This window comes from Parus major, chromosome 2, assembly GCF_001522545.3.
Source record: "Parus major isolate Abel chromosome 2, Parus_major1.1, whole genome shotgun sequence".
Taxonomy (NCBI): Eukaryota; Metazoa; Chordata; class Aves; order Passeriformes; family Paridae; genus Parus; species Parus major.
The window spans coordinates 5,414,114-5,438,465 of record NC_031769.1 but is presented as its reverse complement, the minus strand read 5'-3'; positions in this window follow the sequence as shown (position 1 = coordinate 5,438,465).

Sequence of the window (24,352 nt, the reverse complement as noted above, 5' to 3'; positions counted from 1 at the left end):
AGTTGTTGCATCTCTAATAAGGAGCTAAAATAGAGGAGATGGAAATAGTTTATAAGAAAAGAATATATTATGCAGAAAGGAAACTATTCAAAATGCATTCAGAATCATATATATAGATGTGGAATCAGAATCCTCTATATTTATATATATACACACACACATACATATATAAAATCATATAAATTCAGAATCAAGGCAATGTGTGCTTGCAGCCCAGAAATCCAACTGTATCCTCAAAAGAAGGGTGGCCAGCAGGTCGAGGGAGGTGTTTCTCCTCCTCTGCTCCACTCTTGTGAGATTCCACCTGCAGTGCTGTGTTCAGCTCTGGGGCCTTCAACACAAGAAAGATGTGGACCTGTTGGAACTAATCCAAAAGATTCCACAAAGATTATCAGAGGGCTGGATATTCACTTCTCCTATAGAGCTAGCCTAAGAAAACTGGGATTGTTCATCCTGGAGAAGAGAAGGTTCCAGAGAGACCTTAGAGCCCCTTCCAGTGCCTAAAGGGGCTCCAAGAGAGCTGGAGAGGGAGTTTGGATAAGGGTGTGGAGTGATCAGACAAGGGGAAATGGATTTAAACTAAATGAGGCTAGGTTTAGTTTTGATATTAGGAAGAAATTCTTCCCTGTGAGGATGATGAGGTGCTGGAACAATTTTTCCAGAGAAGATGTGGCTATCCCATTCCTGGAAGTGTTCAAGTGTTCAAGGCCAAGTTGGGAGGGCCTTGGAGCAACTTGGGGTAGTGGAAAGTGTCCCTGCCCACTGCAGGGGTTGGAAATGGGTGAACTTTAAGGTCCCTTCCAGCCCAAAAAATTCTGGGATTCTATGATTCTATACCCATAGCCCCAAAATTCCACGTGTGTAAGTCAAGGGCACAATCTCCTTGCTCATGTTCAGAGTGCCAAGAGGAGTCTGCAGAGAAGTCACAGGACTGCAGCACTTACAGTCTTCAGGATCCTCCAATCCCAGCTCTGGTTCAGCCTTTCTCCAGTTGATTGCTGTGATCCTTCCCGAGCTCCTTTGCAGTGAAAACCAGACAACAGATGCTCCAAAATCCACTGAAGTCTTGGGCTGAAAACCAGCTCTAAGACCTTCATGTACCCAGTGTTAGTGACTCAGCTCCAGGCCATCAAACACATTTTTGCCCCTTGTAGCTCTTTGCCAAAAAAATCTGCCCATTTATATGCCCTTATTTTATATTAAATATTAATCTTTGTTAAAAGCTCTGAAATGGGCCCCTCATTAGTAACTATCTACAAACTTCAGCTGTTTCAGATCAAGTCAGTTTTTACTTCTAATTGTTCAAAAGAAAATAGTTCTGTGGAATTCCACCCTTCTCATAATCTTTTTGCTTGTGCCTAAGCAGTCCTTGTAGAGCCTTATAAGAGGTGTGCACCTGTAAGAATGTGTTCTTGTAGCAATAAAACAAAAGATAACTGCATTTAAATGCAGCTAACACTCGTTAATCTATTGTGGACTAGAAGTCCAAGAAGTCAGTCATTATGAATGGACAGTTTTATACCAGGCATGAGTATTGCTTGGCATGGGTCCTTCTTTAATTGCATTATACAAACATAACAGAAAATTGACCCAAAGGGGGAAAACAATTTTATCCTTAGAACACTCTTCTGACTAAGTACAGAGCTTTTAATTAAATTCCCTATACAAAGTGACTGCCTGTCTCTCATGTTGAGCCTAATTGATATCAAAGCCATCCTTAAAATCAATATTTTTTTCTGGAAAAAAGAGCAAATACCCTCTCCACCCAAACAGAATTCAATAAATAATTTGATAGTACTTGACTCCTAACTGTAATCTTTGTCTCATTTGAACAGAATATAAAGTGAAAATTTGTCCCTACCGCCCCCCAGCATCCCCATTGCATCACAAATCAGGCACCACAAAATGTCACTATTCCTCCTCAGCAGGTCTGCTGTTTCCATTTATTTCAGTGCACCACGCTGAGTAAGGGAGGAATTTGAAACCTTCAAGTGGCAACACATTTATTCGGCTTTTGCTACCTGTTCTATATTTTTCACTTATTTATGATTACGGTTGCAATTGGATCCCATTAGAAGTCTCAGGAAGATCAAAGGCTTGTTAGAGCAGACAGTAGGCAAACCCACACTCCTCCAAGGCTGCTGGGGAGGGTTTGCAGTGCATTGTAGCCCAGCTGCAAACCCCTAAACAGGTGCCTCTATTCCTAGATAAAATGGTGAGCAAAATGGGACCTCACTTTGAGATGTCAAACACCCAAAACAAAGACCAGGACTTGTTCTTCACCTTTTCTTTCTCCTCTCCTTCATGTGTCCTTGTTTTGTGCAGGGACCCTGTCAATCTATCTCATCAGAGCTGGCAAGAGAGTTAGTTCCCTTTGCCAGGAGCAGCTTATAAAACCGATGGAAAAGAGCAAGAATATTAAGCTAAATAATAGGGCTGTTGGTTTTGAGGTTTTTATAATTATTCAGCCAGATTTAGTGAAGCGCAGAGCTGAAGGCCTGGCATTGATTATTGCCCCACCAAAAAGATGGTCTAACCATAAGTCAAAGCAGTCACCATGTGCAGTCCTTTTGCAATGTCTGTTCCTGATAAAAGCAGGAATAATCTCTGCAGAGACCATTGCCTAGTGAGGGAGCACAGACTTGAAAGCTCAGCCCTGATCTCCAGTTTCTCTCTGTAATGTCTCTCTGTTGATACTGGCCCTCGGGGACTCTTGCTACAAGCACAATTTTCTTTCAAGAGCGTATGCTAATCGTGGCATTAGGGTGTATTTATGATCTCTGGCTGACTGTGGCAGGTAAGATTGGGAGGGAAGTGATACTGAGTCTGCAGACAGATCACACTCATAAAGCATGATTTTGTGCTTCCCCTGCACCGTGACACCCTGAAGCACGGGGGATTAGCATAAAGAGAAACCCGCCTCAGTGTTATTGGAATAAAATTTCATCCACGACCCAGGCAGCTGAGCCAGCCCATAGACCTGGCAGTGTGTTTGTGCATCAGAATAATGACCTGAGAGCTGGTTTTCCTAGGCAAACAGCAAGGCAGCCTGCTGTCCTGTGGTTTGGGAAAGGAGCAAGGCTGGGGAAGACTGGTGGCATGGAAAGATTATGTTATTTTACTTCATTGTACCTGGTCCTTTTTTCCAAGAAAACATCATTCATTTAGTCCTGAAGTTTATTTTGCTTTCAAGGTGGTTTCATGCCTTTACACCTCCCTGAAGTCCAAGTCAGAAGCAAAATCTGCTGGTTGCAAAAGGAGCCAGCTAGCCCTCCTGAAACATCTTTTGGGGGGGTTTCTCTTGTGGGGTCAGCATCCCACAGCCCTTTTAAAGCTTTTCTGCTGTCTTTGGCAGATGAACGCGACCGGAGCGCTGTGTGAGGGTGTTTGTGCACACCTGGGACTGACCGCAGCTGCCGGAGGGGAGCGGAGCCAGCGCCGCCGCCGCGCACAGAAGGCCCTTGTGGATGGTGTGTGTTCAAACACACCTCCATCCCTCACCCAACCTAAACTTGCTGCAGCCACACGCAATGTAAATTAAATATTTAGCGGAGGCTGGCCGTACTTCTGAACGCCAGAGGAAAGTGAGAAGGTGGGGAAATAAATATTGACGTGGAGGTGTTGAGGCTCACGGGAAGCCAGGTGGATGAGTCGCTGTTTTACAGGCTTTGCTAAATGATCAGAGCCTGGCTCTGCTGTGTAAATCTGAAATAACTCTGCCAACATTAGAGCTACACCACCTCAAAACTGCTGTGCATGAGCCTCTGTCCAGTGGGGTTGAGTATCTCAATGCTGTCAAGAAGACCCAGACCCCCCACTTCCCATTAATATTTATGAAGTAGCCCTCAGGCGTCTTTGGGCGAGCTGCCATAAAATTTCTGTTGCTGTAGGGAGAGGCCTGAAAGAACAATTTGCAGGCAGTTATTATTAGACATGGTAATTGAATTAGTAGTTATTTAATTATTATTATTAGTGTAATAAATACTCCTCACCTCCTTGGTCCTTCAAAATGAAGCCTGAGGAAATCCCAGTAAGTGGGAAAAGCTCCATTTGGAGACAGCTATTAGGAAAACATGCAGTGAAGGAAGAACCAAAGGAAATATCCACAACCACCCAGAAGGCAACTTCTGCACACTCTAAAATATAGCAGAAGATGTCACCTCCAGAGGTGTTTTTTGGTTCAGGGAGGAGGTACACTGGGAGACAAAATTGCTGATTTATATGTAAGTATATATAACGAGTTTTGCTTCATTAAATATGCGGCATACAGCTCCCCAGTGTAACCAGTGAACTTTCCCAGGGAAAAGTTGCTTGGAGTTAGGAGAAACATGTATTTCCTGATGGAGGCTGTGTGGTGACAACACAGCCTGTGAGGGAAGGCAGGTGGAAGGAAGGGTCCATCTTGGCCAGTCTTTAACACAAGCTCAAGAGATAAGTGTTTGCAGTGCAGCATGCCAAAGCCATGCAGGGAGATTTGTCTCCTACCCAAGCTAATGATGGAGCAATGTCACCATATGTGTGGTTAGCTTCCAGCAGCTCCTCGCTTTTCCAGCACGAATGCAGGGTGACAGATTGTATATTAGACAAATTACTCTTCTCTTGAAAGCAGCCGTCTCAGTGATATCCAAGTGCCTTCTTCACTCTCTCTTCTCTGAACGGTTTCTGCCCCATCATTCAGAGCTCTGTGCAATAAAAAGGTGGTCAGTGAGCAAGACTCACAGTGCTGCTCCTTAGGTCCCAGCCAGTGCTTCCCAAGGCTGTGCCTGGACCGGTGACTGCAGCAGGCTGCCATCCATCCTCCCATCTCCCTGCCATGTGGCTCGGCCACGCTGTCATCCACATGGGCAAACCCTCTTCCTCCGAAAAGAAAAGGAGGCCATATCCCAGCTGCCTGCTGAGAGCAGCCCTGCAGACTCCAGCCAGGGAGGAGGGGGACAATGCCAATGTCTCCTGGAAGGGGTTTGAGCCAGGCTGTGAGCCTGTGTCTAGCCTGGGATGGGTGATGGGGGGCATCTCCAGGCATTGCAGGTTGGAATGGTTTCCTCATCTTGGTGTTGCTCCCTGGAAAGTCTCCAAAGAAACAGATCCTTCAGCACTGTGGGAAGGTGATGGGGAAATGATGTCCTCAAGGGGAGCCTTAGTGGCTGTCTCAGACAGCAAATTCAGTAGGTCCCTTGGGGGAACTGGAAGGGACACTAATTCCTTAAAAACATCATTTCCCTGGGAACACTTTGGTAGAGATGAATATTTTTCCAACTGTTTTCAGCTTTTAAAGACAGATTCCTGTTGCAAGCTTAAAATTTTAAGGCCTTTTAAAGACTGATCTCAGTTATCAGTTGAACCCCAAGTTCCCACTGGTCATTCCCTGTGGATACTGCATGAGGATGTCACCACCCAGCTGCTGGTGACAACTGTCCTGAGAAGTCTCCTCCTGGGCTACCTTCCTTTGAGGACACACCTGTAGGTCCCATCAGCCAGATGTTGTCAGGGGTCTGGTGCTCCATGTTACCCTCTGTTCATCTGCATTTGCTCTTTTTGCATTTTCTCTTTGACTATCACTTCTGCCCTTGTCTTTGCCCCCTCCTGAAGCTCCTGCTGCTGCTCTGTCTCCAGGACATCACTATGGATTGTGCATTGCCCTCTAATGGATAGATTTCAAACTCCTCCATACACCAGAACTTTTGGTAAGATCCTTAGACCAATTAATGAGGTAGGAGGCTTGCTAGCCACATCCAGATCTCTTTATATTCCCTGATCCCTTGAATCAAAATAAAATACCTTTCTTTTTTTTTCTCTTTTCCTTTTCTTTTTTTTAATAGCACAGACATTGGACTGAATCTTCCAGCTATTTTTATGAAGAGGCAGAGGAAATCTGTGCCAGTATGAACTCTGTTTCCTTCATGTCCATGAATGCTTTAATTGGCTTCAGAGTTAGGAATGCATTAACAAATCTGATTCTGTGATTCCACGCATCTGGATTTCAGGGTGGGTTTTGGGTTTTTTAGCTTGCCTAATCCTGCTTAAAGTCTTAAGATTTATTTGTATGTTTATAAGACACAGCTTTTCTCATTATATGTATGCTATAGTCACCATTAAAGTAATACAAACAAAAGGGAAAACAGAATGGACTTGCAAGCAGCTGATAATTAATTACGGAGGACTTTTGAAAGGGTGGCTTAGCATCTTAAGCAATTCTTTTTGCTGCCAGATACATGGGCTTGTTTTATAAACTACAATCAATCTGCCATTGGGGGGGAAACTGCAAAATGAACTTAGTCATCTGAGCTCATTTTCAGTTTCAAAAACTGAAAGGCTTTGGAGTATAAAGTACCCTCTTCTTTTAATGTCAGTAAATAAGTTGATTTGTTTATATGGTTTTCGATACAAGTAAACTGCTTGCCATTTAAACAAGTTCAATCAGCTGTGAAAATTGACATTTTTAACCATAAAATCAGACTTCATCTTACCACAATATTAAATATTAAGGAATCATTTAAAGGACAGTATACATTTCAGAAACCTGCCTGGAGAGATGAATGCCAATTTCTGCCATTCAGAAGACTGTACAAAAAAAAGGGCCCCTTGGCTGGTGGCCTGCTGCTCTGTAAAAGCCACTTTACAGACTTATTCCAACATGGTAAATCGTCAGTGCTCTAAGGAGACATCCAAGCTTCACATTCAGCCCTTGCATGGCAAAAACACATCCTCAAAGAGGAGGGATGGAAAAAGGGTATTGTGTGCTGATGCTGTCCCTGATGGTGTGTCCAGGGCTGTGGGAGGCTCAGGCAGGGCTCAGCATCCTCTGCTCCCTGGGGCCAGGGGTTTTGCCGGCCTGGGAGGCATCTACCTTCCTGTGGAAGTGAGCACTGGGATTTCCAGCTCCCCTCGCTCACCCATGAGGCTGCTCTTGCAAGTGGAACTTGGAAATGGGACATTCCTACTATTATCAAGACTTCAGAGGTCTGCACATACTCTTCTGGCCCCCACATTCTTTTTCTTTTTTCCCCTTCTCTTTCCTTTTTATCCTCCCTGTTTCAATCAAATTTTGGGGACAAAAACACCCTGTGCTGGTTCTGACCAGGCTTACAACTGACACAGCTCTTCACAGCTCAACACCCCTGATGTCCTGCCTGTGCCAAAGGGGTCTCATTGTGTAAGGGGTTTCCTTCTGAATAGGACAAAGCAAAACAGCGAAGCACTGGGATTACTGGGCTGCTGAAGGGAGACAATGGGGAAACAAAACTCAGGCCAGAGAGACATTTATTTTTCGGAGGGGCATGGCTGCCCTTACACAATCCCTTTTAAAGCTCTGTGAAGTTCCTCTAACAAAATCCAGTCCTGCAGCCAGGCAGAAATCCAGAGCGTTCAAAACCTTTTCATTCCATCTTTAATGCAAAAAATGTGCACTCGTTTACTACTGCAAACTGCAAGGGTATTTAAGGTATAGGAAGTTTTAACAGCAGGCTTTGGGGTGTCTCTGCTTGAGCATCTCTGGCTGTTTCAAGCACAGAATGATGATGGCAGTCAGCTCTTTCTGTGCTGATGAGCTATTGCGGAAATCTGAGTGGATGTAGGTTTTGGTGATCTGCTGCCTTCTGACTGAGCACATCCCTGTCATTCCCTGTCCCCTACTGACTTGTTTTTGCCTTTCCACCCAAATTTTGGCTCTATTTCCCCCCAGATCACCTGAGGTTTTTCTGATCAGGGCAAGGGGTGGGTACATCCCTCTCTTTCTGGCTGTGGTAGGGATTTGCATCCATGGTGGGGTGAAAAGTTGGCATTAATTCTGGGGGTGATGGGGTGCTGTTAGGGTCAGAGTTTGCTGGCTGTTGTGGATTCAGGTTGTGACTGTGTTTTTCCCTTGTAGAAATTTTCTCTGGACTTCCCCTGCCACCTCCAGTGCTGGAAGGTGACCTTGTAGCCATCCAGGAGCACTGAGCTGTCTCACTTGGCACAAGGGCTGGGTATGAACCCCCCAGATGAGCCCTAGGGATTCATTTCCTCTTAGCTTCCTACATGCTAGGCTGTGACTCTCTCCCTGCCCTGGGCATAATGGGAAAAATGCTGGAGAGAGAGCACTAACTCATCCCAAGAGGCTGCTTGCTATAGGGCTAGCTCTTGGCACTCCTTTGTTCCCCTACAAAGGCATGTGGGATGGGGGGAAGCCAATCCCATCATAAGTAAACAAATGCGCTGGGTTAAATTTTTTAAATGGAGTCATAAATAAAGAACTATCATTGGAGAAATCCCTAAAGACACTGTTTTTGCTAAGGGTTTTTTTTAATGTTGGCAGCTTCAGCAACTTTTGCAGAGATGTCAGAGTAAATAGCCTGCGATCCTACAGCATCTTATAAAAGTCTTTAACAACAAGGAGATGTTTATGCTTTCATATTATATGTGTTCCTAATAGACATTCTGTTCATGTCTCCTCATTTTATGTAGTGTAGAAAAAAATAATAATCCCTGTCTGCAGCATATCTCAAAATGTACATCTTTAGCAATTTCTGACACAAGAAAGAAAGAACTAAATGCCTTTTGGACAGAAGATAATCAGGGTTTTCTGGAGTTTAGAACATCCCATAGCTTCTGCATCAGCCATAAAAGGGGAGGGAGGGGAAAAGAGGTTTATTCTATTTAACTTAGCAAACAGAAATTTACTTGAGACTTAATCACACTGTGCAGCTAAATTTCCTGATACACTATTAGAAAGCTCTTTCATCTTGCAGATTAAAGGCTACCTGGGGAAGTTGTTGCTGTGAGGTAAAGGGTGCATCAACTCTCCTGGCTCAGTAAGTACAAGGAGGCCCATTTCACTTTCAAAGTGGAGTAAATTTTCCTCATGAGTAGAATTACTACAAGCAGCATTAGTTCTGTGTTATATATTTACAGCTTATATTTGGGATAGGGTTGTTTTTCCTCCCAACAGAAACGATCAAATCCATGATGAAATACAGTAGCTGAAAGCTGAATATCTCAAAATTTAACCTAAAAGTGAGCACACACACATAACCATAGGCATTTTTAGCTCCTGGAACAACTTACCTAAATTCCCCATGATCTGACAGCTTTAAACCAAGTCTGGATGTGTTCCTAGAAAATACACTAAATTAGCTGAAAGTCAAGAGTCTGATTCGTGATTCCCATAGGGAGAGTCTGCAGTCTGTATTATGAGGGAGGTGAGACCAAATGGGCAGAATGGTCCTAGAGATGCCAAAGCCAAAGAACAATATGTTCCACACTGCTCTCAACCAACTGCATCTCCCTGCAGAAGGAGTGACTTCATAAATCTCATTTATTTCCTTGTGGTATCAATCCCTTTTTCCAGAGTTGAGTTCCTTCACCAAAGCTGGCAAGAAACTTTTGGGCTCAGGGTAAATACAGGTTATCTGGAAGTGGTGAGCCCATTTTCTGCACAGAAATTTTGAGGGGTAGCTGCTGCCAAAAGGTGCCGGTTCCTCAGACCACAGTTCCACATAATTACAGAAGCTGTGCTGGCTGTGTATAGGGACAACTCAAGCCTTGCCTGGACAGAGCTACCTCCAGTCCTCTCTGAAAAGGGTTTTCTCTTTTCCTTTCCACGCTTGCAATCCACCACCAGAAGCTCAGTGTTTTCTATAATGCTGTAAACAGTCAGACTGCTGTTTTGCTGCTTCCATGGCTGTGTTTGGCTGTACAACATTTTCAATATTTCTTTCATGAATGTCTCTTGTCCTTGTTTCAGTCCATTATCAAATCCTTGCAGACTCACAATGGAGATACTTAAAACACTTTTCAATGAGGTAGAAATCATTCCAGCTACAATTGCATCTGTTTTTGCTGCAAAGGCATGTCCTTTGTACTGCTCCTACACAGATAACCTTGGAGACATTGTTAGGGCAGAGAAGAAGTTTGGAAAGAGTGCCTCTACCAAATCTGGAGCAGTGACTGCAACTGAGATGGAGGCCTAATGAGCTTGGGCAGATCTCCATGGTCCTGTGGGTACTGGAGGCTTGATTAAAGCCAGGGCACTCATGTGGTGCTGCAAAGTCAAGGCAGACAATTCAGCAGTAGATCTGGCATCTCCCACCACTCCACATGTCCATTTTATAGTGTTCATAAGGCAGTTTAAAGAGGCCAAAGTCTGGGCCAAAGGAATGCCATCCTAGAAATCAAGATAATTTCATAACAAGGCAATCTCTTGCACTGTGGAATGATTTCCAGTGGCAGCTCTAGTTCTTGGGGCATTTCAATCTAGATCTGGAAACATTAAAATCAGCCATAGGGTATGACCATCCAAAAGGCAGCCTCCAGCTCCACTTCCACTGAAACCATGAACGAAAAAATGGTGATAGATTTGCTATCTTGGGTAATTCTGAGGCCATTCCTGGCAGATGGCACTTGGCTCTGCAAGACTCTGCCCAGACACCACCCTCCCTGCTCCATAGCCTGTGACTGCTACCAGGTACTGGGTGGGACACTTTTCTCAAGCAAGCTGAACAAAGTTCTTCAAATCTTCTGCTGAGCCACGAGGAAGTCACTGTTCCACCAGGATGTAACAAGGGATGATTTAGATTATCTTGTTCATATCTGTGCTGGCCATGCTAATTTGGCATCCAAGGGCACTTAAGCATTAAGATGGTTTTTTGCACAAACAGCAGGGTAATGTACAGGGGTTTTTAAGTGGTTCTAAAATCTCTGCAGACAAATTTATATCTTTAGTGCATAGAGCTTTAGGAGTTATCTTGGTGGTTATGGTGTCTTTGAAGCACAGAACCTCCTGGATACCAAAAGCAAAAGGCAAGTACCAACTGGAAGTAGACGGAATGAGGGTGGCGTGGTTGTTTGGAGATGTGAAGTGAGGCTGGGTTCAGACAAGGACCTTCTTGTTGGATCATGAATTTCTTGTTTACACAGTTCTGCATTAGCACTTTCTGATCCAGCAAATCTGTTGCAGCTAAGCCACATGTGGGCCCACTTATAAAGGTTGGTAAAAAAAGAATTGGGAGTTCAACAGTAACCAAAAACATAGATATCCCTTGTCCACTCCCAGAACTGAGGAATATGCAGCTGCAACCATACACTGGGGACCCAAACTTATCTTCCCTGGAAAAAACAACTTTGGTATATCACAGTTCTAAAAGTTACAGTTGGCAGATCATGGAAACTCCAGTGGGTCTATAAAAATCACAGATCTTCTTAAAGGGACTTTGCAGAAAGCAGAAACAAATAGGCTGAATAGGGGTGGACTTCCTGATTTGTCTCCCTTCTGTTTATCAGGACCCACACCCTGTCTCATTCCCTTTATGCTCTTTTACATCAAATGGCTGAGCAGCTATTGTGAGTAAATCTGTCATTAAGACCTTACTTACCTTTTAGATCAACTTTCCTGATGGATGCAATTTGTGGGATCCTAACCTTGCAGACCTAAGGCAACTTGGGTGAATTGTGTTGATATGAACCAAAGCTTGTGCATTTTGAAATGTTGCAATCAAATAATCCCATCTGTACGTGTGAGCCCTTAGCAGGCTGACTTACTGTTGTCTTTTTGCAGTAATTATAGAGCTGCATTGATATGGAGCTGCATTTTGGCTGAGCTAAAGCTTAGTCCCCTTAGCTTTCATCTCCCTTGCAAGATGAGTTGTAAAACCAGTGGAAAACTCCACATTTTGCTATTTAATGATTTCTAGGAAGACTGACCTCTTAGTGACAGCATCTCCTACTGTTTTCAAAATATCTCATCTTCTATACTTCAATATCCCTGTAAGCTTCCTAGATGATAGGAATGTATTTTTATCTAAAATCTTCCCTGATTTTTGGGCATTTCAATTTTTTTGTTAACTACAGGAAGAACAAGAGAAGGTTCCTGTCATCTTCCAATTCAAGCTTTGCCCAAACTCCTGATAATGAAATGTGATATTGCCTGGTTCCTTCTTGTACAGAATTTACAAAGAAATTATACAAAGAAATCTTCATCAACATGAAAAATTGAAATTACATTTCCCTGCTGCTTATTTGTACTGTATTTTGAGAGTATAGGCAAAGATTTTTTTTATAAACTGGATTTCCAAGGATCTGGGTTTGAGGTCTGAATACAGGATAATAAGGGTTTTCTAAATGCTAGTCTCCTCCTGCAACTGGTGAGGTTTGCTTAGTAGTTCTGAAATATCAGATCCATTGCTAAAATGTGCTGCCAGACAGAATTTGATATCTATTGTTAAAGTTCATTAGACTGAAGCCAAAAAAAAATCCCCGTCTGGTTTGGTGCAAAGCGCTTTTTCCCCTGAGTGCCTTTGGCTATGAATTCTGCATATTCTAATTTTAAAGTATCATTCATTTTCTATTTGGTGATAAATGCTTTCCTGTGTAAGAGTCTTTTGATTGCTCTGCTAATTAAAGTGGATAGTTTCCTTTTATGTTAGGTGGCTGGGCTTCTGGGTAACTGCAGTTTGCAGGGAACAGCCAAGGTTACATGGCAATGTTTATTACCTTTGCTCTCATCATTGATGGGTACATGTTCTGCAGCTCCAAATTCTCAGTGTATTAAATGAATTAAGAAAATGAGGAATTTGTCATTTTGGAAGCTTTTTGGTCTTCCTTTCCTAGAAATGGCTTTTTATCTCTTTGCTTTCCCAGCTTCATTACACTTTTGAGAAAGTTTTGATGATTTAAATGGCACAGAGGGAGAAGTGGGAATGGAACTTCCATGTTGTCCCATTTTTTTCCCTCTGAGCCTATTTTGGTTAGCATAGATACTTGTGATAGTGGCACATGAAAGTGCTTGGGAACTCACTCTTTTTGTGAACGCTGTTTTAGTTGCCAAATGACACTGGGCCTTCTCTTCTGCACAAATTCCTCTCTCTTGATCTGCACTGCTCTGGCAAGTGCAGGGGACTTGATGTGAAATATTAGAGAAAACACCCAGAACAGGATAGAAAGTGAATATCTATGTCCAGTCAGGGCAATCTATTCAAAGGAAAACCTCTGTGGGTGGAGATCCAGCTACCACCCAGGTTGTTCTCCCAGGCTGGATTTCTTCTCTGGTGGAAGGTGGCCTCGAAATCGCTCAGGTGAGTATCTGACAAAGGGCACTGTGGTCATCAAAGAGAACTACTGTACAAGCAAAACTCTTTCTAGGGAGTGGGACTTACTGACTGCATAGCAAAAGATCAAGGGGAAGATGTGGAAGTTTTGGGGTCTTTCTGGAAGGATGTTATCCAGATTTTCAGGTGTGTGTTCCTGCAGGTCTGTAACTGTGATGGTGTGTCTGTGCTGAGTGTGCACAGGGTTTAGGAGTGCTGTTAAAATGTGCCATTGGGATCTTTAGCTGCTTTCACACTGTCAAGGGGACCAGGAGTTCTGCTGATGGTGTGGAAAAGTTGTTGGTGAGGGGAAAGGTTCCTGTTGGATTTAAAGACTATGTACACTGATCTTCAGGAATCATATGGTGCAGGAAGGGGTAAAGACCCAAAGGCCACCTCCAGAGCCAGTGGCTAAAGGGGTCTTAGACTCAAGAGTGTCAAAAACTGATGGACCAAAGCTTAGGTTTAATCCTGATGACAGCCCTTAAGGAAGCCCTGCCAATTGTCTTCAAGAGAAATTTGGAGATATCTAGAGGCCTAGACTGCCTACTCTTCTCTGCATGCTAATTATCCCTTTCAGACCCCAGTTTCACTGATCCTGAGTAGTGGCAGAAATTGTCAACCCTGCAGGTCACTTCAGCAAGGGAAAGCCACCATGGATGCAATATCTGTGGATAGGGCAGCTTGTTTCAGACAGACCCCTCAAGCAGCAGGAGCCATAAACTAAAAACCCTGTAACAGCATCCTTTTCAGACTGCACAGAAATAGCAGAAACCCAAGCTGAAACTCTTTAGGCTTGGATGTTTTGATCCTCACAGGATCAGATAACCTGAGCTGTGAACAATTAAATCACCCTCCCAAACTAAACAGGCTTTTGAGATTAAGAGTTTGAAAGGCAATGCATGCTGATTCCTCCATAACCATGTCTTCTGGTTATCATGTGAGGGAAAAAATAAATCTAAAAATAATTTTGCCCAATTATTGGAGATGGGGATCTCTGCCTGCCCAGGCTAAGGTGCTGGGTGCAAGGTGAGATCAGCCCTGCCCTACATGCAACCTTCCCTTTGTACTCCCAGCAGCAGACTGCGTGGCACACTGCATTAGATATGAAGCTACACTACTTCACTTTGGCTACAGTAACCAGGATTTTCCTTTTATAACTCAGACAGTACATATTGTCTATGACTTCCCTAGAACCATCTCTCCTGTTCTCCCTGAGGCAGAGCCACTGTGTGAATCACCAGCAGGATTAAAGAAGCTGCTGTAGTCTTCATGTTCTTTGCTTCTGCAGATGTGCCCCTTCCTTAGGAACAGAAACAAAGAGCTCAGACCTCAGGACCTGCACAACACAGCCTCCAGTCTTGTTTACACCGTGTTTCCCATTTCTAGGAGCTGAAAGGAAGCCATCACCTCCACCTGCAGGGATGCCAGCACATTTAAACAGGAGGGATCATGACTCTTATTCCATGTTTTGTATCTGCAATTGCAGTGACAGATGAATGCTACTACATCTTCAAAGTCAGGACATTCTCAGGTTGGTGCCTTTGAAATTCTCCTCCTTACACACTGGGGCACTGAGCTCAGGATTTTGCCTTTGGACCATCCCTACCCACCAGCTGTCATCACTGAACAGTGAGTCTGACTTTTTCTACCTTGTTCTGAAGCCTCCTTTAAAACACAGAGGGACCCAGGGGAAAAAACCCACACTGCAACAGACATGAGTCCAACACCCTTTTTCTCTGTCTGTAATGGCTGTAACAGGCTGCCATTCATTACCAGGCAGTCTTACACGGAAAACAAATGTTCATTTTCCAGGTATCCTCTTGTGGGCAGGATGCTGTCTGCCCTGTGGAGGTTAATTTGCTGTTTTAGAAGTGCCACTTCAGGGTAATGCACTGCTAATAGGTAGCCAGCAGGTCCTGAAAACAAATATTCAACTGAGTAATTCCAGAAATCTGAATTTCTCTGGATATTATGGAGTCCCCATGAATCCTCCTAATAATGCATTTTAAGCCTGGCTGCATTGGTTCACTGCAGTCGTAATTCCAGAGCCCCTGTAGAGCTGATGTGGATCAGGGGAGTTGTTTAACAGATGGTTTCTTTCAGAAGTTGCATAAGAAGAGCTGCTTCTTAGGCACAGGGCAAGCATCTGTGTGAGGATTTTTTGAGTGTTCAGGTAGCCTTCCAGCTCAGCACATCTCTGTCTGAGGCAGCAAGGTTAGGCGTGGGAGAAGAGACTCAGGCCAAAACTCTGCCACCAGCACATAGATGAGAGGCTCTTGCAGATGCTGGGGAGGGTGCTGCTCTCCAAGTCCTCAGTCAGGGTTAGAAGTCCCTTTCTGTAATTCCCTGATATTATTGTGGGATGGCTACTGTAAAGTTTAGGAGAAACACTTTATGATTCCCTATTTCTTTCTGGCATAGCCAGGATCTGCAGCCTGGTATGTTTGTTCTGAATGACTGACTCCCAAGGTCATTGGGTAAAGCTCTTACACAGTTCTGCTCATGACAGAAAAGCTGGACTTGCACAAACCAGGTTCAAGATTTCTTGGTCTTGCAATGACCAAGTCAGGGGTCCCCATGGGAATTGCATCCTTCATCAGTGAGATTTTCAACAGAGGTTACATGAAGATTTTTGATGTATTCCTGCCTTGGGAAATCATAGGGTCATAAAAGGCTTAGGTTTAAAGAGACCTTATATCAAGTCCAGCCTCCCTGGAATGGGCAGGCACACCTTCCAGTACCTCAGGTCACTCAGAGCCCTGTCCAGCCTGGCCCTAAAAACTTATGGGACACACACAACTTCTCTGGGAAACCTCTGCCAGGTCCTCACCACCCTCACAGGAAAGAGTTGACCTTACCTTCATACAGGTGTGCCCTTATCTCCTCCAGTCCTGGGAACCATTGGCAGTGACAACCTTGTGCCATTGTGGGGATTTTGCCTCCTCTCTGAGAAGATAAACTCATGGTCAGACCCACAGCTGTGTGTTTGTGATCAAGGAGAAAGAGTTCTCATCGGCTTTGATGAGCATTGGTTCCTGTTTCCTACCATGCAGCCCCAAGAGGTAAGAAGCAAGTTCTGGAAGAAGTGATGTTTGATGTTCATATCACATCCGTAATTGCTCGTTATGACATGCAGAACAAAGTGAGCTGGATGATTTCCCCTTGATGTGGACAGGTTTTCCATAGGATTCTTGGTGACACCCTTGCTAAAGGTCAGACAGACCCCTTAAATGCACTGCTAACCCTGTGAACAGCACCACGAGGAGCAGGTGAGTGTGTGCTGTACCAGGAGTGCAACTGTAAAGAATTTCAAATCAATATAGGTCTAATCTAAGTTGAACTGAGCTTTAGGGATTAATTAAATCTTAATTACAGATCAAACCACACAGCCACAGTTATTTCTAAATTCAGAGGATGAGCATTCATGCGAGTGCTGGAAACTAAATATCACCTTTTTGCATTACTGTTATTAAACATTACACATTCATAACCTTTTCAGTTGTAAATTTTTAATGTGTGTAGTTACACTTTTAATTAAGACAAACTCTTAGGGACACATTCTACTGCTGTTATTTACCTTGGGCCCTTTTCCATCAGGACTTCTCTTAACTTCAGTGGGCTGGTTTGTGTGACAAAAGCACTATTAATTTATATTTATTTTTGGAAGAGTGCATAGCATGTTAGACCATATATTCAACAAGGGAACGTTTGAATCCAAAATAACTTGAAATGTAGGACTGACAAGCAAGAAGACAGAAGCTAATAGAGAAGAAAGAGCAATACAGGAAAAGGATGGAAAGGCAAGGTGGTAAAATTTATGGCTAACATCACTCCTGTGTCCACAATAGGTTATAAAGAATTTCTGAAGGTCATAACTGAAATAGGCGAGTGGACAGCGTGAAGAGACCTGACAAGTCAGTATTAGCAGCAGCCTTATTTTGTGGGCTTAGCCGTGGATCAAGGTCTTACTTTGTTAGGCACCACATAAACCCACATCAAGGTGAGAGACCTTGCCCTGCTATCCTTCAGTTAAACCATTGCTGTTGAATGGAAAATAATCCATATACAAGGGGCAGCAAGGAATATGAGACTGCTTATCAGTTGCAGATGCAGCACTATCATAAGACTGCTGCAGTGATAGATGGCAGGATGTCTCAGGGCAATTTAAAGGGACTTCAAAAGGTGTATAAAAAACTTCTACTAATCACAAAGATTTTTTAAAAAAATCCTGAGTTGTGTTAGCTTATTTTGTCTCAATAGCAGTCCTCTATGGGGGCTAGTGAATATTTATCTCTGCAGCCACTAATTACAGGTGCCTCCTCCACCCTGGAGGACCTGAGCTGCTGGCAGGAGGTAGTTTGCAGTTCCCTATCTGGAGTATTGCATTGGAAATATGAGCTCAAAGGGGGAATGGCCTTGCAGAAAGCTTTAGAAACAATGAATTATTTTAGTAACAGCACTGACCAACAGAAAATATCTCTGAATCATTATTTCACCCTTCTCACTTAAGTTTTCAGCTAGGGTGCAGCTTCTGTCAAACAGGCAAACAAAAGGTTAGGATGTGTAAGAAATGGGATGGAGTAAATTTCAGTGTGGTATAAAACCAAGGCTTTTCTCTCATCTGGAATGCTATAAGTCACTGCCAAGGGAATTAAAGGATGTTCAGATAAGGATGACAAGAATAATTTGAGACTGGGGGGGAAAAAAATCTTATATGGAGAGAGATTGAAAAGATAAGTGGTGTTTACGGTGGAAGGGAGCTAAATAGAAGGGCTGTGATAAAAGCCTGTGCTGTCAGGCCTGTGGCAAGGCAAAGGGGGGGAGTGGTGAGAGGAACCCAGGAGGTGTGAAAGTGCCTGAGCCTGTGGGCAGAGGGGCTGCTGAGCCCACTGGGGAAGGCATCAGGCAGGGTGATGGGAGAGCTGGGAGGATCAGGAGGTGCCAGAAATCCTGCTAGGCTGGAGGACATGAGGGCTCTGAAGGGAAGGGAGCTCATGTTCGGGGCTTTTTCATGTGTCCCAACACTTAGTGCAAAATGAAAGAGTAGAAGGCAGGAAATTCAAGATTGGATGTCACCATGGAAAATGTGGTGGGTTTGTGGAGCTCTGTTCCACCAGAGGTTGTGGTGGTCAAGAGCTCAAGGAGATTTAAGGAGGGACTGACCATTCCTGTGAGGAGTCAAAACCCAGTTCTGCCACAGTGAACATGAACAGACTGTTTAGAGTATTTGGTCATCAGTGATTGCCACCAGCCTTACTCCAAATAAGAGTTAAGCATTTCCTCTCCATCTCATTCCGAAAAACATTTCAGCAGGAGGTCAAATTAAGTTTATCCAAAAGCATTTAATTTAGTTTCAGAAAGACAGTTATCCTATATTAGATAAATACCCACTGGATTTTAAGAGCATATTTATTTGAAGATTAACTGCAAGGCAGAGTTGTTTATCCAGTGGAACAACTGGATTAATGAGGTGAAAACTGAAGCACCTATCTTATTCTTCTACAACTGATGGCCAAGCTTCGATACTTCTATATTTTAATTTATCCTGAGACACTTTCCCTTGTGCTTCTCCTGCTCCTCCTGCCCAAGCAAATCTGCTGACATCAGTCTGTGCAGCTTCAGAACAGGGAACTCAGTTAAAAATGGGTCACTAGGGTCAATGATGTTAAAGAAGTCTTTGGGACGCAGTCTGGGGTCTTTGTTCTCCTTCTTGCCCTGCTCCCAGGACCCATCTCTTCTAATTGTTCTGCATTACAGGATGCCTGCAGACCTCAAATCTTTATTCTTCAGCTTCTTCCAAAATTTCAGCCTTTGTTTTGCAGTAGGTTTGGATCCATTTGTCCAATAATGTTCCTCAAAGTTAATTCTTTCAGTTAGCCAGAAGAAGCATGTTCAGTTCCCTGGAGATATCTGTCCAGTGCCATCAGAAATGGTCAAACTTCTCCCACCTGCTGCTGCAGAGGAGCACAAGATTTCATATTGTACTGACTTGCCCCAAGTGCCCTGGGTATCCCTATATCCATTTACCACATACCCATCTTAACAACCTAATCATGCATTTTTGTGCTTTATTAGATGCCTCCTCCTTGGGGATATGAGAAATAGAACTTGGGATGTAAAAGCATTATGGCTGTAAATTTAGACTTTCAAAGCAGAGGAACCAGTTTCAGGCCCTGTTGATTTTTCAGCATAGTCTCTGAATTTGTTTGAAAATACCAGCCTTCCTTGCAAGGCCAAAAGTAGCAGCACTACACAGCATCAACAGCATCCCAAACCAGCCATGATAACCTTGCCTAAGCCAGCTCAAAGAACTGCTTTAATCACAAGAGCAGCAAAATGTTCACCTCTACAAATCAGTGACAAGTCAAAATCTCCAACATACCTTTAATCAGGGAAACATGAGGGAGTTTGTTGCTATTTTCACAGAAAAGACAACAGATATTTCAGACTAAAAATGTGCAGCAGAAGACTAGTCCTTGTGGCCATTAGTTAAATGCATCTAACTTCAAACTGGCTGGAGTTTTCATCATCATTCTCCACCCACTTAAGCCTCTAGTTTTTATGCAATGGCACATAAAAAACAATCAGTTAGCAAAAACAAGAATAAGCAGTAGACTATGAGAAGGGCAAGGAATTAGCTTGGGGAGATAGGAATCAGTTGAGTTGAACAGTGACTTCTTTAGGGGACACAAGATACAGATAGATCCTGACACCAAAGGTAGAAGGGAGGGAAATAAATGTGTTGGTGACATCAAGCTGAGAGTCATTATCAGTCCTGAAGGGGCTTCAGATATCCTACAGGAATGTCTGGATGGCCTCACAGATTAAAATAGCAGAAAGGGGGTGAAACTGTAAACCCTGAATGCACTTTGTGTTAATTCCTGACATAATCAAAGATTCTGTGGGTTTGCTGAGACTGCAGACCCAGATGCATCGGTTAATTGTGAGATGTCTGAGCTACCAACACCACATCACGTCATGTCAGGCTCATCCAAGCCTGTGATGCATCAGGAGACATTTCTAGCAAAGCTGCAGCTGCATTAATGCCACTGTACACGTGGCTGGTGGAGCCTCCTCTGGAACAGCGTGTGCAATTCTCATCCCTGGTGCTCAAAGCTGATGAATTCAGATGGAGACAGGAAGGACCACTGATGAGGGAAACATCAAACTGCTCTGCAAGAGCAGATTACAGATGTGACTCCTGCTTGGGAAAGACAGATGGACATAATGATAGGCCTATCAGGAAGGTAAATGTTAAGGGGGGAATAGACCTGTAAGTCTGAAGGACAACACTATCAGGAGAATAAACAAGAATGAATTGTCTATAAATTTAAGGTAGTAGGGAGGAAGAGGAGTTCAAGCAACAGAAGTGAGTCTGTAGCAGCATCTTCTCTAAGTCATGGAGGCAAACCCCTGGCTAGTGGTAATTTGGAGCGTGATCATTTCTGAAAAGGAAAATATGGAATATCTGCTGCTGTAGGGACTAGTTTAATAAAAGCAAAAAACAAAGAACCCAAATAAAACAAAACAGAAGCACCTTTAAACCTTGAATAAATTTCTTTCTTTTTATTTTCTCTTTTTTCAAGTCCACTGCCCACAATTGTGTTGATATGAAGGGGGAAGATAACAACCTTCTAAGCAGAACTCCAGAACCCAAAAGTAAAGTAAGTCCTCACTGATATGCAATGTTGCTGTGGCTTAATTATTCTTCATACACTGAACCCAAGAGATTAATTTCTCCAGGCATTCTACAAGTGCATAAGTGCAGTCCCTGTTCCAAAATCTTACAAAGTAAGGCAGGACCTTTTGTTTTGTTAAACGTGTTTTATGGTGTCTCAGGATACTTTCCACAGGGGGGTCAAAGCACTGAAATAAATTCAAAATATGCTTTTAGTGTTCAACTGATATATTAAACTGGATTATAGAGTTGTATCATAGGAAATTATCCTTGTGCTTTAGTTCCATTAGCCTACTTTAAGCATCGGTATTAAAAGCAGATACTTACTTAAATACCAAACTGTGCCTGGGTTATAATCTGTTTCTCTGATATCATAGATCATTTGCAAGCCACAAAGCCCCTTTGATCTCGCAGAATGCTCAGCTGAACTTAAAAGGAAATTAAATGCAGAGCTCAATTTTTCATTAAATTGTCACCCACTGTTTTAGAGTTATGACTCTTCAGATCTGTTTCTTCTAACAGGTGGACAAACAGAATGCTAATACCGTGGTATCTATGGAGCTATAAAATCTGCACCAGCCAGGAGCTTTTCTAATTATTATCACTACTTTATTAGCAAGGCTAAAGCCTCGTTTTTCATTACAGTCCCAGGACACCCTAAAATGCAAGTGAAAAATCAGGTCTTTAAAAAACTGGGGACAATTCTGTAACCTCCGATGGTTTAAGGCAATGAGAGCTGAACACATTTTATAAAATTGGAGCTACAAAGATCAGGGCTTATGTGCAATTAAAGAAGTCCTTAATGGTTGTTTTGCCTTCATAAAAAATGTTAACAACTCCTTAAGTCCTGCAATACAATCTCAGACTTTGATTGTAAACCCAAACTGCAGCATGAATTCTTGCAGATGCTTTTTCCAAGGGACATTCAGGGGGAAGGAGTCAACCTCCCTGAGAACTCCCAGCTCACTGTGTCTCACCTGACAGGGATGCAGAAGTTGTTGTGTACCCTAGGAGTGCATCTCCAGCTCCCCAGAACGCTGGCTGTGCAGGGACTCTGAGAGGCTGGGCTGGGAAGCTGGGTGACAGAAGCCATAGGTGTGTGTTGCTTGACTCCCTCGCTATCTCACCCTCAGAGAAAAGATCAATTGCAGCTCCACCAAGACAGCCTTTGGTGCCCTTAATCCAAAATGTGTCAGCTCCCCATTTTAGGCTTGAAAGCCTGTGGGCTTTGGCCAAGATTGTGGTGGTAATAGATGGGCTCATGCAGCTGCCTATTAAGGGCACAGTCAGATGCTGCAGATACGGTGGAGACTGGCTGGAGGGGAGAGGAGATTAGAACTCTGCCTGTTGAATGCAGCCATTAGTAACATCCATCCTTTTGGACCGGGGTTAGGGTCAAGATGTGCTAAGAGCAAAGCAGAATTAAAAGCTGAGTTGGATCTGTGAATTACCTGATCTCCAAACTCCAGTTTTCACATTCCAGAAAGAGGCTGGTGAAGGGGAATGACTGCAATGAACGAGGCTACTCTCTGTAACACTTTGAATTAAATGCACTCCTCTGCTTTTTATTTCTTTCTTTGCAGTTGGACTTTGCTTTAAACTATTTTTTTTTATTTAATTGCTAATTGCAGCAGTCTTTAAATTGGAAGAATTTTGGGTGGATTCTGTCAGGTCCAGCAAGTCCTGTTCTTGGAAATCTAGAGGTTCATGATACTGTTTTGGATAAATCTCACTCAGAGACTTGAAAAAACTTTCTGTTTTGAGAACTTGGCTGAGCTTTTGTTTGTTCACACAGGCATCCCTCTCTCCCAGAAAATGGGCTTGGATCTAACATCTTCATCTGTGTGCAGCCTGGCTGGCTCCTGGGCTGTTAGGAGCAGCCCTGCTAGATGTGCTCATTGCTTTTGTACCAGAACCACTAAGAAATGCAGGGCAGAGGATGTTTTCAAACAGTGCAGGGAAAAAATGGTGGGGTTGTCTGGGCCTAGGTGTGGAGACAGACACCCCATTTCTCATCCTGAATTTCAGTGAAACAATGAAAGCACAGCTGTTATTTCCCAGCAGAAGACTTTGAAAATACCAGGCAGATGTTTTTATTATAGGAATACAGTCAATGCTAGTACAATAAAAACTGAAGACAGCCATCTCCTCTGAGCCAGAGAGAGAGAAGATGTTCTTTTTGGGCTCTCTTTACACAGAGAGTGTGGCAGGAGCTGTATTTTAGGATGCCTTGGTAAAATTAGGATGAAAATGTATGAATTCCATGTCCAAGGCCTATTGGGAAGCTCTGTTAGTTGAGTATCACAAAAGATTGCAATTGAAGACTGTCAGCCCAGGCTGTTTATAACTGAACCCTGGAGAAAGTAGGAGCTCCAACTGTAGCCTAGTGGAAAAAAAAAGCTCATAAAGTTTCCTTTTCCAGCTACATATCTGCAAGATCACAGCTGTACTGGAAAAAAAAATCCTAACCATAAGGTTGTAAGTGGATCACATCTGAGAGTTATCCTCTCCTCTTGGCACAGGACACATTCTCTGCATTTTTTACAGGGTGAGAGGACATAGCATCAAGCTGCACCAGGGGAGATTCAGGTTGGATGAAAGGAGAAATTTCTTCTCGGCAAGGGTTATTAAACATTGGGATGGGCTGCCCAGGGAAGTGGGAGTCATCATCCCTGAGGTGTTCAAGGAATGACTGGACATGGCACTCAGTGCTCAGTCAAAGGTTTCACTCGATGGTCTCAGAAGCTTTTTCCCAACCTGAATGTTTCTGTGATTCTGTGACACCTGAGTGAGAGCGATTCTACTGACACAGACTTGGCTGATTCTGATGGATTTCTTTGTCTGATTGGTTTGGAAATCTTTCCTTAATTAGTAAACCAGTATTAAAGGAATAGCTCCAAAGCCCTTTTGAGTCTCCTGGGGCTCGGATCAAGCTCCGGGTGACATTATTCTCCAGCAGGGCTGAAGATGTGGCAAGACTAAGAGTTTCTGTCGAGGTCTCTCTCCTGACCACCCATTGAGCATTATCAGGACATGCACTTGCACTCACACAAAGAGAACAGCCCTGGCTAGAAAGCAGCTTCAGGAGGAGGCTGAAAAAAACAACAGATGGGTGCAAACATAGCGGAAGAGCATGAGGTAACAGCAAGATAGCTAAAACTAGACTGAAAATACCTTTACCCCTTGACCCCTGCCCCATCTCGCTGTGGTGGTTTAGCTATTGTGTGAAAACAAAGAGCAGGGAGGAGTAGCTTTGGAAATGGCTCTGCAGTCAAAGGACTTTTAAAAAATTCTTTACACTTAGTCTCCATTAGTCTTGTAATGTTAATTAGGTCTCCTGGGAAGTAAATGTTCTTCCAGGACAGCCTTTTGCTGGGAGGGAGAGTATGGATGGGAGGGAACTCGATTATTCTTTGGGAACAGAAGGCTTAGAAATCCCCTCTGATAATTGACAGGTCTAGCTTACTCGAAGATTCCCCAAGATAATACCTGTCTATCTGGGTGGGAGAACCAAAACCCAGGAAACCCAGTAGTGAGGGTTAAGTCTTTCTTTGCGTGGTCATAATTTTTCAACTTCAAAAAATGATGTGCCCTTACCCTGTGGTGGTTGGAG